Source organism: Miscanthus floridulus, chromosome 16, assembly GCF_019320115.1.
Source record: "Miscanthus floridulus cultivar M001 chromosome 16, ASM1932011v1, whole genome shotgun sequence".
Taxonomy (NCBI): domain Eukaryota; kingdom Viridiplantae; phylum Streptophyta; class Magnoliopsida; order Poales; family Poaceae; genus Miscanthus; species Miscanthus floridulus.
The window spans coordinates 16,336,819-16,348,976 of NC_089595.1; the positions used below are offsets into that span (position 1 = coordinate 16,336,819).

General features: G+C 51.6%; 1 pseudogene; it reads right to left on the reverse strand.

The window, feature by feature from the left end:
- Positions 1–10,491: 10,491 nt before the first annotated feature.
- LOC136513736 (UPF0014 membrane protein STAR2-like) lies at positions 10,492–12,158 on the reverse strand (annotated as a pseudogene).

A 12,158-nucleotide genomic window follows, 5' to 3' on the forward strand; every position in this document is an offset into this window, starting at 1 on the left:
GAGGCCGTAGCTTCAACGGCTCGGCCCCTGAAGGCATCCCGATCACTGACCATGCGGGTGAGCTCCTCCTCCAACTCCTTGACCCGTGCCGCCAGAGGGGCGAGCTGCGTCTGGGTCGTGGCCACCTCGACCTTCGTGTCGGCACAACGAAGGCGGAGGTCCTCTACCTCCGCGCTCCGCGCCGATAGGAGCTCATTGGCGCCGGCAAGAAGGCCCTTCTGCCGCTGAAGCTGGTCCCAGATGCCCCTCTCCTACCGGAGAAAGACCGACTTCCCAAGGGACTTACCAATGAGAAAGACCGACTTCCCAAGGGACTTCGCGTCCTCGGGAACAGGCGGCGGAGAGGAGCGCATGTCCCTCATCCCCTGCAGAAACGACGAACGCGCATAAGGAGACAAGGGGTAAGGGGAGATTGAGGAGGCTCGGAGGCTACAGCGGCACACGACTTACCAATGAGAGGAACCCCTGCGACGGCCGCATCGCGATAGGGGTCAAGTTGCCGCCCCTCAGCTTCGCCTCTACCGTCTCCCCCACCCGACGAAGAATTTCCTCGTCGGAAAGGGCAGAGGAGGACATCTGGATGCCCTCAATGGGCTCACCCGGCTTCATCTCGAACAGCCGCCGCCGCTGAGCCAACAGCGGCAGCACCCTCCAGCGGTGGAAGGTGGCCACGACCACAGCCACGGTGAGACCGTGGCCCCGCAGCCTCACCAGCCTCTCCAGAAGCGGCTACAGCTTGGGGTGGTCGTCCTTCGGGACGCCGTACTTCCATCTCTCTAGGCAACTCCCCACAATCCGCCTAGTGTAGGAGGGAAGTCCTCCGTCGTCGTTGCGAAGGTAGAACCAACTCGTGTACCACCGGCGATTGGATGACGTGAATTGGGCCGAGATGTAGAGGTGTAGGCGGTCCTGGAGCACTTGGAGAGTGTAGCCGCCGGCCCTCGTCGCCATCCTTGTACCCGACGTGCCCGTCGGCTTGGTAGTGTGCCCCGCCCAGAATAGGTGGAGCCACAACTCCCAATGGGGAGCAATCCCCAAATACCCCTCGTAGACGGCAACAAAGATAGCCGCCTAAGTGATGGAGTTGGGATTGAAGTTGTGGAGCTCCACGCCGTAGTAGTGCGGGAGCGCCCGCATGAACCAATCCACCAGGACGCCAAGGCCGCGCTCATGAAAGGAGACGAAGCTCACGACGTAGCCATCGCGAGGCCTCGGCTCTGGCTCGCCGTACGGAGCAATCCACTCCGGGCTAGTGGGGTCTGTCACCGGGCGAAGGAGTCCACCGTCGACAAGCGACTAAAGCATCTCCTCGGTGACGTCCGACGGATCCCAGGGGTCCGCCTTGACAATGACGATGTCACCGGCCATGGGTGCGATGGAGGAATCGGGTGCGGCGATGAGTTTTTCTCTCTCTCTCACGCTCTCGCTTTTTTCTCGCTTTCTCCCTAGGCTCGCTCTTCTCCCCTCTTCTTCCCGGCACCCGCTGCTCTAGCGACGGCTCGACGGAGGCAGTGCTAATGCAGGCAAGGTAAGACGAGGAGGGGTGAGACTCTTTGGGTATTTATGCAGGAAGGAGGCGAAACGAACGGGCGACAAAGTCGGGGAAGTTTCCCCCCCGATCCGGCGTAGTTAACCATGAGCCGATTTTGCCAGCCCACGCGCCCACGTCTTCCTCATTAAATGCGAGAACAGTTACGTCCCATCCACCATGTCATGCTCGGCCACTACGGCAGCAGGCGTCGTTTCGCCTCCCTAGAAAGCCGCCTCAAAAGGCGCGCCACCCGTTGCTGAGCCAACGGGGAAGAATTCCCCCTGGCCTATTCCTTTCATATGAAGGAACCAGGCTCTGAGCCTATTATGGTCCAGGGGTTCGAAGGCTGGGCCCCAAGGGGTTTCGACAGCCGCCCCAGGATAACAGAGTCAGGGATGACCGCGGGCGAGCCTATACGGGGCCGAGACCCAAGCAAGCGAAATGCTTGGGATGCCCAAAGTCGTGTCTGAGACCGGCAGGAAGGTCTCCGAATGAGATCCCACCGTAGGGAGGCACCGAGCCACCGAGGCCCAGCGAACGGCCTCGGCACCCACTAGAGAAATCCTCTGGTACTCTTAGAGTGTGTCTCTGGACCGCTAGCCGTCCCCTAGCGAACGGGGTTTGGGCCTCCACTCGGACTACCCGATAACAGCTCACCGGAAGTGTCACCGCTCGTGCCCACCGAGGGTAGCGAGGCACATTCCACCCCTCCTTCCGAGCGAAAAGAAAGCATGAGGGTCGTACAAAAAGTCAGGGGAACCCCCGACGGCCTTCTTTCTCTATGCAGAGGCTAAGGGATTCTTCCTGCAACCTTGCCGAGACCCAGCGGCCCTGGCTCGCACTAGAAGGGGCTCGGCAAAACAAACCCTCCTTCCGAGCGAAAAGGAAGCGTGAGGGTCGTACAAAAAGACAGGGGAGCTCCTGACGGCCCTCTCACCCTGTGCAGATGCTAGGGGGCTCTTCCTACAGATACGCCGGGACCCCACGACCCGGGCTCACGCCCAAAGGGGCCTCGGCAAACAAACCCTCACACGCGAGGGGCATATAAAAAGCTAGGGGAACTCCCGACGGCCCTCTCGCTCCACGCAGAGGCTAGGGGCTCTTCCTGCAACCTTGTCGAGACCAGCGGCTCCGGCACGCACCAGAATGGGCTCGGCAAACAAACCCTCCGTCCGAACGAAAAGGATATGTGAGGGTCGGATGAAAAAGCCAAGGGACCCCTAACCGCCCTCCTGCTCCTAGTGGAGGCTCGGGGGCTCCTCCTGCACCCAAGACAAAGACAAACGGTCTAAGTCCACGCTGGAAGTTTCGTTACAAATACGATAAAGGGCACCGAGCCCGTTACAGTCCAGGGGTTCGAAGGCTGGGCCTCCAGAGGTTTCGACAGCCGCCCCAGGGCAACAGAGTCAGGGACGACCTTGGGGCGAGCCTACGAATGGCCGAGGCCCAAGCGAACAATCGCTCGGGGCGTCCTAAGTCGTGTCTGAGACCGGCAGGGAAGTCTCCAAATGGGATCCCACCGTAGGGAGGCACCGAGCCACCGAGGCCCAGCGAACGGCCTCGGCACCCACTAGAGAAACCCTCTGGTACTATTGGAGTGCGTCTCTGGACCGCTAGCCGTCCCCTAGCGAATGGGGTACGGGCCTCCACTCGGACTCACCTGATAACAGCTCACCGGAAGTGCCCACGCTCATGCCCATCGAGGGTAGCCCGGCACATTCCACCCCTCCTTCCGAGCAAAAAGGAAGCGTGAAGGTCATACCCAAAGTCAGGGGGACCCCTGACGGACCTCTCGCTCCGTGCGGAGGCTAGAGGGCTTTTTCTGCAGCCTCGCCGAGACCCCCGCAACCCGAACTTGCGCTCATGGGCTCGGCAAATGCGATAAAAACTCCTCGCTCAAATGCGAAAACGAAAAAAGCCCCTGGAGGAGTAACTCCACTCCTCCAGGGCCTCGGGGGCTACACTCAGTGGGTGCGCTCGCGCGCACCCACCGGAACCTCAAGAAACAAAACCCAATTCCTACGGGAGCGGGAATGAACCAAGCCTCTGCAAACCCTCAAGGAGAGTGCACGCACTCCTCCGGAGGCTCGGGGGCTACTGTCGGGTACCTTAGAATGGGGTACCCCGAGCGAACATCAAAGGGGTCACTTAAGTCCCATCAAAAAACAAAGCTAGAAGGTAAGCCGTGGGCCCCTCACCCGCCTCGTCTGAGCCCGCCAGGCTCTCCGCCTCGCCTCGAGCCTCGCGCAGAAGGTCTCGGCGTCCTGACACAATCTCTACCTCGCGCAAGGCTCTCCATGGAAGGCCTCGGCAGGGAACACAATCTCCACCTCGCGCGAGGCTCTTCACGGAAGGCCTCGGTAGGGGGTGCATTCTCCATATCGCGCGAGGCCGGCTTATCCATAGTCCGTCGCCCCCGCCTCGGCCGGTCTTCCCGACAGCATGTCATGTCCCATTAATACTTCAACCACTCCCGCAATCTCAGTCGGACGATGGCTCGACGCCACAGAATGGCTGACGGGACATGAGGTCGCATCGGCCCCATACCGGCTGAGACAGGGCACGGCGGGGATTACCGGTCACTGTATCCTGACGCTGTGCCCACGATCAGCGCCCACACTGCACTGTGCCCCGCGATCCCCGCCTCGAAAACAACGCGACATGGACGGTCTGGCTCGGTCCATCACCGCCTCCAAGCTAGCACCCCGGATCGACCGCTCTCTTCGAGCCTCAGCACTATGCACCAGGGTCTCGGCTACCTCGGGATTCGTGTCTACCGAGACCCCCCACTGCGGTGCAGCCTCGGCACTGACCGAGCCTCGGCCTCACGCGCCGCCAATCCACAGCGATCCGCGTCCTAGCCGCCGCGCTTGCTCCGAGGTAGCCCAGGAGCTCCCATGACGCACAGGGTCGGACGAGACCAGCACGTCGCCCCAGTGCTCCAAGGACGGACCACTCCGACGACCACGCCGCCACAGGAACAGGCCACAGGGCTCGGACACACCGCCCCTGTTGGCACGACGCCGTATAGTCAGCACATGTACTGTCCTTGTCCTCCCTTCAACTATAAAAGGAGAGGACTTTGGCCACTTGGAGAAAAGAGAGAACACCTTGTAACACACACACACGCACACATCCCAGCCGTCTGAGAGCAACGTCTCAAGCGGCCCACACGACACCTCGCCGAGACCTGGGATCAGCTCCCTCTCTCACCCAGCTTGTAACCCCCTACTACAAGCACTTCGGTGCAAGGAATACAAGATCGATCTCTCCGACTAGACGTAGGGCACCGATTGCCTGAACCAGTATAAACCTTGTGTCTCTTTGCATCACCATCCGGGATTGGGGACACGCAGTTCACATTTACTGGTTGGTTGAGGACCCCCCGGTCCGAAACACCGACAATCTGTGTTATCATTATCATTTGGCTGAGATTTTGCCACGTCACTTTTCAGGAAGTGGAAGATAACTACCCAAAAAATCTTCCAGATTTTTGTGACGTACAGGTGTTTTTTTTCTATTTCTGTGCTTTGTTGTACAAGGTGATGTGGCAACTTATGCTTTGTTGAAAAAGTGGAAGAAAACAAACTGAAAAATCTTCTACAGGATGTGTAGTCAGCCCCTTTATATTCACCCTCATATGTTTTTGTAGTTACAAAGTTTGTTTTTTGTATAAGTAATTTTATTATAAATCATCAGCAATTCCCACGGCAATGCGCTTCTGATTCTTAGTGATTAACATTCTAACCTATTTATATTCCTTCTTTAGTTTTTTTTAGACTAGATGATACCCCACGCGTTGCTGCGGGAATTTTGTACTACTATTATATGGAAGAATTTAGAGTGCGAAATAATAAAATCATGAAAAATATTTTCTATATCTAAATATGTCTCCCGCCATCTTATGCTTCTCGAGTTACCAAACACATTTATACTTCTAGATAAGGGTATAAAATACTCCATGTCTGAGTTACTATGACACATGCTAGCATAGGAAAGGTCTTGGTCCAGAGTATTCAAACGGTAATTACCTGCTGGATACGCCGTATGTGCCATTGGAGAGTCTGCGTCAGTAATGAAATCAAGTAGCTCCAGCTCCTCATCTCATGGGCCAGATTCCACCATGATGACCCTCCGAAACATCAAACAGCTGCGTGTGACTTGCAGCCTGTCAGCCCGACGACGCCACCCTCCAATGCCCATGTGGACGTCCTCGCTCCAGATCGCGGATAAAACCTGTGCCTAGCATCCCGTCTTAGAGCAGTCCCAATGAAAAAAACTAGTAGTTTCTATAATATAGACATATAAAAAAAGTACTGCTTTTCAACCCATGGTTTTTATGAGTAATAATTATTTTCTCTTTCTCTCTCCCAACTCTATCTTCTTCTTCCAATGGGAGTACGACACGAGCTCCCTAGAAACTGGTGGTTTCTCCCCAATGGTGATTTCATGGTTTCTTGGTGCATTAGGTCAAGAGTAGACCTGATTTCTTCATGAAGAAACTATTTCTATGATTTTTGCTCTCTTTCTTCATTAATTACGTTGCCATGTCAACGTTTTACCTACGTGGCAAGTCATTTAATGAGGATAAAAACCATCATCAATGCACCATTGGGACTGCCCTTATTGATCTGCTTGCTGCCATGCGTTCGTTGGAGCCTAAGAGACGCGGAACAGAGAATTTATCTGCTGGCTTGTACGATAGTGGAGAACCAGAAAGGAAACGATGGGGCAAGTAGTGGAGTCGCAGGATTAATTACAGAAAAGAAATGATGGGGCAGGGATCGCAGGAATGCAGGATTAAGTGCCGTGCTGCCAAAATGTGACGAAGAGTAGGGATGAGTAGATGACGCTTCGACGGCTGCACGAGAACTTGCGGTGGTGGGACCTCCAGATGACGTGCCTTCATGAAATCGCAGGAAAATAAGGTTCTCCTATTTAGGTATAGTAGATGAGTACAACATGTAGAGATCGAACTGCTCCAGTGCTCCTTCTCTAAAAATCTTTGTGAATCTTAAAGCCGAAGCAGTTAACGCGGTTAGGGGTAAATACCTTGCGGTGTAAACTTGAGATTTTGAATGCGTGGTCGCGTGGATGCTAGAAAATATATCCTAAGCACGCGGCTGCGATATTTTGCATCTGCTAATTGTGCGGAATAGTATCTGGCATGGCTGCTTCACGGCTTCACGCAACAAATATCTCATGTTTTTATCTAGAATCTAGAAAAGCAAACAGGAAATAGATTTAAGTGAAACAAAACACATGAGGAAGATTGATAGACATTGTCAGGGATTTCAATTTCGGTTTCGATTTTTTTTGTCTCCCTTGAAATCACTAAAATTAGTAAAATTTCATCATTTTTTTTGAAACAGAACTGTAAAATTTCATCATTTTAGAGACTCAAGAAATATGTTTTTTTCTAAAATTTTTATATCTAAACAAAACGAGATTTTTAGAAGAACATGCAACATAAACAATACAAATATGAGTAAGAATTATATATACACAATAAAGCACCTGCACTAAAAGTAATGTGAAATTTTGGAATTTTTCGCCACTTCCGAAATTCAGAAATTTTTGGCAAAATTTTGAACCCAGGGCATGCTAGCATTGAATGAAACATTATACTCTGACAATTGGTGGTATATTGTACCAGCTTCTTAGCCCTTGTTTAGTTCCACCCCAACTTCCAAAAAGTTGCTACAGTACCTGTCACATCGAATGTTTGCGGCCCGTGCATGGAGCATTAAATGTAGACGAAAAGAAAAACTAATTGCACAGTTTGGTGGGAAATTGCGAGACGAACGTTTTGAGTCTAATTAGTCCATGTTTGAACACTATTTACCAAATAAAAACGAACGTGTTACAGTAGCCCCCAAATCCAAATTCCTACAACTAAACACAGCCTTATTTATAATAGGGTTAAGTCCAATTTACACCCTCCAACTTGCAGCAAAGTTCGGATTTCAACCTCAAACTTCAAAACCGGACAACTTTGGTCCTCCAACTCTCGAAAAAGTTCGACTTTCAACCGGGTTTTGCGGGTGAACAGTAACTTTGATATTTTCGAGAACGCCGAAATTTTATATTATTTTATCGAGCATCTTAACGTCCTCAAATAAAAAAACTCAAAACTACAAAGTTGTAGATCTCATCGAGGTCTATAATTTACATATAAAAATTATCTTCATCCGACATCGTATTGAAGGGTTTTTTATTTTTTGAAATTTGAGTCTCATCACGCGATAAAATATAGTGCTGAAATTTTATATTATTTTTTTGAGCATCTTACTCTCCTCAAATGGAAAAACTCAAAACTACAAAGTTGTAGATCTCATCAAGGTCTACAATTTACATATAAAAATTATCTTCATCCGACATTGTATTGAAGGGTTTTCTATTTTTTGAAATTTGAGTCTCATCACGCGACAAAATTGTTTCACGCGTGATGAGACTCAAATTTCAAAAAATAGAAAACTCTTCAATACGATGTCGGATGAAGATAAATTTTATATGTAAATTGTATACCTCGATGAGATCTACAACTTTGTAGTTTTGAATTTTTTCATTTGAGGACGGTAAGATGCTCGAAAAAATAATATAAAATTTCAGCACCATATTTTATCGCGTGATGAGACTCAAATTTCAAAAAATAAAAAACCCTTCAATACGATGTTGGATGAAGATAATTTTTATATGTAAATTGTAGACCTCGATGAGATCTACAACTTTGTAGTTTTGAGTTTTTTCATTTGAGGACGTTAAGATGCTCAAAAAAATAATATAAAATTTCGATGCTCCCGAAAATATCAAAGTTACTGTTCACCCGCAAATCCGCACAGAAGGTTGAAAGTGAACTTTTTCGAGAGTTGGAGGGCCAAAGTTGTCCGGTTTTGAAGTTCGAGGTTGAAATCCGAACTTTGCTGCAAGTTGGAGGGTGTAAATTGGACTTAACCCTTTATAATACTAGTATTTAACAAACGCTCAGATGACGAGAATAGTGAGTCGCAGATTTGCATGCATGCAGAACGACCCAGAGTTGGATAAGAATGAATCAATTGTGTCTACTGACGAATCCACCCCTAACCACATTAATTAATTTTGCTTTGAGATTCACAAATTTTTTTAGTTAGGGAGTACCGGAGCAGAACTCAGGGCGACAATTGAAGCTCGTGACTCTTCCGTAGTCGTGGCCTACCTTAGCCAGGACAAGGTGACGGCCAGCCTCTGGCGGGTGTCTACCTGGATCTAGCCTTGACGTGCGGGGATCGGTGTTCTCCGGAGGCGGCGCGCGCATCTACGTTCTCCGGGGGCTGCGGTCGGCCGGCCGACAACTGCGGCCTACTAGGGCCATGGCCGGCTTCCTCCGCCAGCTAGCTGCAGAGGCCCGACTCCCCCTACTGGTGGCCGGGGACGGCTGCGGCCTGCTCCTGTACGTGTCTGTTGTTGCCTGGCGGCCCTCTCTTCATGAGGTAGAGGATCCTAGCCTTGTGGTGCCTCACCCTCACCTCGTTCAGCGTGGCTATTGTGGTCGTGTGGAGTCTGTTGTGGTCATGACGCCTGCGGCCCTAGTGTCTTGGGCTCTTTGTTGGTGTTGTGGGTGCCGCGAGGGAAACGGTGGCCCTCTATGGATGTACAGTCTCTGGGTGAAAACCATGTCCGATTCCTCCGGGCCAGTAGCAGTGATGCAGCCTGCACCATCTACCTCATTGGGGGCGTCATTCCAGTCTCTGCTCATCGGGGGCAGGTTGGGGACGAAAGTCCTACCCGTGCGCTCTACCAATAGTGTTGGCGTATGCAAATGTCAATGTCGTTCCTAAAGCCATTGTTGGTGCACTTCCACATCCCATCTCCCGCTTCTCTCACCAGAGTTGCCCCTTCTGCTTCAAGCTCATCTTCGCAATGGTCTGTCCAGCATGCTTGGTGTTCCTGCAGTCGTTTGGTTCTTCGCAGCAGATACTTTGTCGTTGTCCTCTTCTGATGGATGCTTTGCCCTCGTTGCTGTTCGAGTGGATACTTTGCTGCTGACGCTGCTTAGGAAGCCCCCCTCATGCCGGCAGCTAAGGGCGTGATGCCCCCCCCCCTATTGCGGATACTTTGCCGCGTTCACTCAGGCGGATACTTTGCCACCGTGTTGCTTAGTCAGATACTTCGACGTTGTAGTCTCGTCGCATTCTGGTGGATGATTTGCCACCGTGGCTTCATCTTTGTTGTTGGCACCCTTGCGTTGATGTATTTTTTTTACTTTGCAAGTATAGTCGGTTAGGTTTAAGGTGTGGTGAAGGGCCTCTCCCTAACGCTTTTTTTATGTTCTGTTGTTGTCTACGTTCCGAACCACTATGGATTCTCCCGTAGCTACATTGTGTAAGCCGTTCTTTTATCTCTCCCTCTTAATGAAATATGCGTGAAGTCCCGGCTGAGAAAAAAAAGACATTGAGTTTTGGAGATCTCAGACATTCAGACTAATCAGAACTTCCAATTAGCTTTTGTCAAACCCGAGACTTAGGACCTATTTGAATCCGTTAGCACAAAAAAAAGCAGCTCAAATTAGTACTAGTGAATCCAAACAGACCTACTAATTATTAGCTGGAGGGTTGCTAACTATTAGTTCCATTAGCATGTTTGGAATTGCTAATAATTCATACACACTTTCGACTCATTATCCAACCACCTATTGGCAGGTTATTCCAAACAATCCTCTCCTGAAAATTAGCACCTATTAGCTATTAGCTAGTTAATTTTTTATGCTAATGGATCAAACATGCCCTCAGCTCTCCATCACCACCTCCTTTAGATCCATAACAATTTGCAATGTGGCATTTCCTCGAGCATGTTGTAAGGAAAAGAGGTCACAATTGGAAATGTGGCATTTCCTCTTGAGCATGTTGCAAGGAAAAGAGGCGCCATGTGTAGTACTCATCAGAAATAACAGAAGCTAAAATTTCTACTGACACGGACGCTTTCGCAATCTCTAAACTGCTAGTATTACAGTTCAGTAATTCACCATCAACATTGACGCTGAAAGTCGTCATCAACATCACTGCAAACTCAGTAAATTCAGCATCACCCAAAGCCCAAAGTTACAGATTCTGCTTCCCTGCAGAACATCCTAGCTTACCTAGTCAACAAAGACCTTGTCGTCCAGCTGGAAGGCCTTGGTGAAGAAGGCCGGCCAGCAGAGGTAGGTGGAGAGGATGCTGCTGACGGTGGAGGCGCCCATGAGCATGTTCATTACGACGATCTGCAGCTGGATGGCCTCCAGCGGCGACGCGCCGCCCATGATGAGCCCCGTCATGGCGCCCGGCAGCGCGATCAGCCCCACCGTCTTGGCGTTGTCGATCACCGGCGACAGCGCGATCACCAGCGACCGCTTCACCTGCTGCAGCGTCGCCTGCCGCGGCGTCGCGCCCAGAGCCAGCGCCGTCTCCACCTGATTGATTGATTGATGCAGAGAAAGGAGATGCTAATGAATCTTCAGACTCATCTGATTGACATCACCAACAGAATAATATAATTAATTAGATTAAACTATTATGAGAGACTATGAGCATGTTGTACTGTACCATTTCTTGGTGGTCTCAGTCAGAACTTTGAAAAATTATTAGACAAGCAATTAAACAATCGAGCAGCAAGGCAAACAAGGTCGAATGCAGCTGAGGTGAGTGACTGACCAGGTTCCTCTGGATCTTGACGTCCTCCCGGAGCTTCTTCATGGTGACGCCGGTGACGGTCATGGCGTTGCCGACCATCATGCCGGCGACGGGGATGATGTAGCGCGGGGTGAACGGGAAGACGTTGAGAAGGACGAGCAGGAACATGGTGATGGCGGTGCCGACGAGGATGGAGACGCACGCGATGTACTTCCCGCGGGGCACCTGCTTGGCGCGCTGACCCGCCGTGTAGCCGGCGACCGTCACCTGCGAGACGAGAGAACGTGCGCGCGCGCGTTGGTCAACTCAATTGTCAGCCATGGACGACGAGTAGTAGTGTGTAGTGAATTGGTGAGAGAAACGATGGTGTCCTGAGCTGAATTGGAGAGTTTATAAAAAAAATGACATCTTTAGCTGCAGCCACTCACTCAGGCTCTGATCGATTGGGACGAAACGGAAAAGGAGGAAGGGAGCACAGAGGTACCATGAAGAGGTAGGCGAGGAGGATCCAGAGCGCGTTCTTCTGGGTGAAGATGAACTGGAGGACGAAGCCGATGACGGAGAGCTGGAGGAAGGCGCGCGCGATGGCGTAGAGCATCTCGCCCTCGAGGCCCAGGCGCTGCGAGAAGCTGAGCGCGACGGCCATGGCCACCACGGCCGTGGCCGCCAGCGGCTTGAGCATGCCCAGCAGGAAGTCGCGCCAGAACCGAACCCCGGCGCGCCCGGGTCCACCTGCTTCGCCACCAGGTCCAGGAACGCCATGCCCGCGTGCAGCTCCATCACCAACCGACCGGCCCGCAGAAAGCAGCTAGCTGCTTTGTTGAGCAGAGCTTGTTGCTGCCCCCTCCTCGTGTCCTCTGTGGAGCTAGTGCCACGAGCCGCCGCAGGAGGAGGAGGGGGAGCGCGGGGGCGGCCTTGAGGAGGAGGAGGAGGGGGAGGGTCCAAGTGAGTCAGGCGGCGGCTGAGGCTTGTGAGGT